This window comes from Schistocerca americana, unplaced genomic scaffold (genome assembly GCF_021461395.2).
Source record: "Schistocerca americana isolate TAMUIC-IGC-003095 unplaced genomic scaffold, iqSchAmer2.1 HiC_scaffold_1453, whole genome shotgun sequence".
In the NCBI taxonomy this organism is placed as follows: domain Eukaryota; kingdom Metazoa; phylum Arthropoda; class Insecta; order Orthoptera; family Acrididae; genus Schistocerca; species Schistocerca americana.
The window spans coordinates 2,501-7,500 of record NW_025725536.1 but is presented as its reverse complement, the minus strand read 5'-3'; the positions used below and the strand labels follow the sequence as shown (position 1 = coordinate 7,500).

At 52.9% G+C, this 5,000-nt stretch overlaps 1 non-coding gene across 1 annotated transcript in view; it reads left to right on the top strand.

Annotated features, from left to right (window-relative positions):
• Positions 1–3,604: 3,604 nt before the first annotated feature.
• The window catches only part of LOC124568200, a 1,910-nt gene continuing 514 nt past the window's right edge, over positions 3,605–5,000 (top strand). The window contains exon 1 of the ribosomal RNA XR_006971166.1: positions 3,605–5,000. This exon is cut by the window's right edge and continues 514 nt beyond it. This is a non-coding gene — a ribosomal RNA (small subunit ribosomal RNA).

Here is a 5,000-nt window from a genome sequence, read left to right as displayed (position 1 = left end):
CCTATATTGTACCTTAACCTAACCCATATTGTACCTTAACCTAACCCATATTGTACCTTAACCTAACCTATATTGGGCCTTAACCTAACCTATATTGGGCCTTAACCTAACCTATATTGGGCCTTAACCTAACCTATATTGGGCCTTAACGTAACCCACGTTGCGCCTTAACGTAACCCACGTTGCGCCTTAACGTAACCCACGTTGCGCCTTAACGTAACCCACGTTGCGCCTTAACGTAACCCACGTTGCGCCTTAACCTAACCCATATTGCGCCTTAACCTAACCCATATTGCGCCTTAACCTAACCCATATTGCGCCTTAACCTAACCCATATTGTACCTTAACCTAACCTATATTGTACCTTAACCTAACCTATATTGTACCTTAACCTAACCTATATTGGGCCTTAACCTAACCTATATTGGGCCTTAACCTAACCTATATTGGGCCTTAACCTAACCTATATTGGGCCTTAACCTAACCTATATTGGGCCTTAACGTAACCCACGTTGCGCCTTAACGTAACCCACGTTGCGCCTTAACGTAACCCACGTTGCGCCTTAACGTAACCCACGTTGCGCCTTAACGTAACCCACGTTGCGCCTTAACGTAACCCACGTTGCGCCTTAACCTAACCCATATTGCGCCTTAACCTAACCCATATTGCGCCTTACCCTAACCCATATTGCGCCTTAACCTAACCCATATTGTGCCTTAACCTAACCTATATTGTACCTTAACCTAACCCATATTGTACCTTAACCTAACCTATATTGTACCTTAACCTAACCTATATTGTACCTTAACCTAACCTATATTGTACCTTAACCTAACCCATATTGCGCCTTAACCTAACCCATATTGCGCCTTAACCTAACCCATATTGCGCCTTAACCTAACCCATATTGCGCCTTAACCTAACCCATATTGCGCCTTAACCTAACCCATATTGCGCCTTAACCTAACCCATATTGCGCCTTAACCTAACCCATATTGCGCCTTAACCTAACCCATATTGCGCCTTAACCTAACCCATATTGTACCTTAACCTAACCCATATTGTACCTTAACCTAACCTATATTGTACCTTAACCTAACCTATATTGTACCTTAACCTAACCTATATTGTACCTTAACCTAACCTATATTGGGCCTTAACCTAACCTATATTGGGCCTTAACCTAACCTATATTGGGCCTTAACCTAACCTATATTGGGCCTTAACGTAACCCACGTTGCGCCTTAACGTAACCCACGTTGCGCCTTAACGTAACCCACGTTGCGCCTTAACGTAACCCACGTTGCGCCTTAACGTAACCCACGTTGCGCCTTAACGTAACCCACGTTGCGCCTTAACGTAACCCACGTTGCGCCTTAACGTAACCCACGTTGCGCCTTAACGTAACCCACGTTGCGCCTTAACCCAACACACGTTGCGCCTTAACCCAACACACGTTGGGCCTTAACCCAACACACGTTGGGCCTTAACCCAACACACGTTGGGCCTTAACCCAACACACGTTGGGCCTTAACCCAACACACGTTGGGCCTTAACCCAACACACGTTGGGCCTTAACCCAACACACGTTGGGCCTTAACCCAACACACGTTGGGCCTTAACCCAACACACGTTGGGCCTTAACCCAACACACGTTGGGCCTTAACCCAACACACGTTGGGCCTTAACCCAACACACGTTGGGCCTTAACCCAACACACGTTGGGCCTTAACCCAACACACGTTGGGCCTTAACCCAACACACGTTGGGCCTTAACCCAACACACGTTGGGCCTTAACCCAACACACGTTGGGCCTTAACCCAACACACGTTGGGCCTTAACCCAACACACGTTGGGCCTTAACCCAACACACGTTGGGCCTTAACCCAACACACGTTGGGCCTTAACCTGCTCTGTAATTGTCATACGACGCGTTAAATTAGTGTGGTGTTGCCTAACTGCAACCCCCGCAATATAGTTTGCTACTCGCACTGCCTGGTCCCCAGAGTATCGCTTCATGTTAAACACCTTGCAGCTATACACTGTAATGCGGATGGCAGCAGGACGTACATGCTCAATGCCCTTCGCAGTTGTTCATTGGCATTTGCATGGCGAAGCACAGCCTACGTTGTGGTACGGCGTGTGTCAACTGTCCGCTGATGTTGTACGTCCAAATCACACACTGTACTGCACATTGGTCCTCATGTACTGAATGATACATCGTGGTACATGTGTGACCGTACCACGACTGCGCCAACAACGGCGAACCATACGGTCCAAATATTGTGCACTCAGCTACGTGTCGTCTCCCTATAAGAGCTGGATTGCAGTATGGTATGCCGTGGATGGCGATCAGCATGAGCCGTCTGTTGATGTAGTGGCGCGTGTTGTCAGACGTAGTCGTCTCTTCTCACACACCGTGATAGCATGGTGCACTGCGTTCCACATCTGCGACATGCGACAGAGGCCGGTTGACAGTCGTTCGCGCAATGGACATCGCATACGTACGGGGGCCACCTTCCACGTGTTCGCGAAGCGTGCACATGTTGTTGCGTGTATGTGGGCAGACATAGTGTGTCGTGACACCTGACACAGGCATGCAACAATCGTTGAATTTGCAAATGGCGATGGACGTCTACGTTTGCTGGTGACGTTACGCAAATGAACAACTGGTAAACGGTTGTGGTGCGGTTGTTCTCGCTAGAGGTGAATCAGTGATGGCGACGATCGGTTGAGCTACCAACCGGTTGTTTCAGCGATACCCACCATGCCCACGAACGTGAATGGCATGTGGGTGTGAAGCGATACGCGGCGGTGGCTGGGTGGGACCGTCCCCGGCCGGTGAGGGGGGGCCTCCCGGCGTGCTGGCCGCGCGGTGCGTGGGCGCACGCGCTACAGCCGGCTGGTGGGGGCGGCCAGTGGCAGGCGCGCCGGCCGACGGAGGCGGCAGGCGGCGCAGCTGCGCGCCGGCGCACCCTGCACGCGGCGCCGTGCGGCCAAAGTAGGTCCTCGCGGGCCCGGTGCGAAGCGCGGTGGACATCTGCAGTGTGCTGGTCCGATTGAGGACTGTGTGCGCTGAGGATGCGCCGCCGCCCGGCGCTCGGCGCCGCGACGCCGTCTGCTGCTCGGTCGCCTCTGCGGTTCTCGCAGGTGGTTTGTATCGCAGCTGTGCGGACGTGTTGGCGCGTGCGCTGTGCTGGGAGAGTTCGCTTCGGCACCCAAGTGGGGCTTTTGTCCTTCTGTGGCGCTGGCGTTGGAGCTGCCGGCCACCGTAGGTGGCGCGTGTTGTCTCCCGCCGGCAATGCCACGACAGCACGCTCCCGGGCCTCTGTCGGCAGCGGCAAGCTCAGTTGGGAGCACGGGTGGTCGCACCTAAAGCGTCTACTCGCCAAACTCCGGGCGATTGCGCCTCTCTCGAACCCGACCAAGTACTTAGGACGGCGCTGCGCGCCGCCGGGACCTGAGAGGGTTTCGAGGTGTATTGTGCAGGGGAGCTCAGCCTCCTCCTGTTTGCAGAATAATTGAGCGGACGCTTGCGTGTTCGCGCGGGCCCCCGGGACACACTCCCGGGCGGCCGGCTGCTCAGCTCTAGTTGACGCAGCTCCCTGGTTGATCCTGCCAGTAGTCATATGCTTGTCTCAAAGATTAAGCCATGCATGTCTCAGTACAAGCCGCATTAAGGTGAAACCGCGAATGGCTCATTAAATCAGTTATGGTTCCTTAGATCGTACCCACGTTACTTGGATAACTGTGGTAATTCTAGAGCTAATACATGCAAACAGAGTCCCGACCAGAGATGGAAGGGACGCTTTTATTAGATCAAAACCAATCGGTCGGCTCGTCCGGTCCGTTTGCCTTGGTGACTCTGAATAACTTTGGGCTGATCGCACGGTCCTCGTACCGGCGACGCATCTTTCAAATGTCTGCCTTATCAACTGTCGATGGTAGGTTCTGCGCCTACCATGGTTGTAACGGGTAACGGGGAATCAGGGTTCGATTCCGGAGAGGGAGCCTGAGAAACGGCTACCACATCCAAGGAAGGCAGCAGGCGCGCAAATTACCCACTCCCGGCACGGGGAGGTAGTGACGAAAAATAACGATACGGGACTCATCCGAGGCCCCGTAATCGGAATGAGTACACTTTAAATCCTTTAACGAGTATCTATTGGAGGGCAAGTCTGGTGCCAGCAGCCGCGGTAATTCCAGCTCCAATAGCGTATATTAAAGTTGTTGCGGTTAAAAAGCTCGTAGTTGGATTTGTGTCCCACGCTGTTGGTTCACCGCCCGTCGGTGTTTAACTGGCATGTATCGTGGGACGTCCTGCCGGTGGGGCGAGCTGAAGGCGTGCGACGCGCCTCGTGCGTGCTCGTGCGTCCCGAGGCGGACCCCGTTGCAATCCTACCAGGGTGCTCTTGAGTGAGTGTCTCGGTGGGCCGGCACGTTTACTTTGAACAAATTAGAGTGCTTAAAGCAGGCAAGCCCGCCTGAATACTGTGTGCATGGAATAATGGAATAGGACCTCGGTTCTATTTTGTTGGTTTTCGGAACCCGAGGTAATGATTAATAGGGACAGGCGGGGGCATTCGTATTGCGACGTTAGAGGTGAAATTCTTGGATCGTCGCAAGACGAACAGAAGCGAAAGCATTTGCCAAGTATGTTTTCATTAATCAAGAACGAAAGTTAGAGGTTCGAAGGCGATCAGATACCGCCCTAGTTCTAACCATAAACGATGCCAGCCAGCGATCCGCCGCAGTTCCTCCGATGACTCGGCGGGCAGCCTCCGGGAAACCAAAGCTTTTGGGTTCCGGGGGAAGTATGGTTGCAAAGCTGAAACTTAAAGGAATTGACGGAAGGGCACCACCAGGAGTGGAGCCTGCGGCTTAATTTGACTCAACACGGGAAACCTCACCAGGCCCGGACACCGGAAGGATTGACAGATTGATAGCTCTTTCTTGATTCGGTGGGTGGTGGTGCATGGCCGTTCTTAGTTGGTGGAG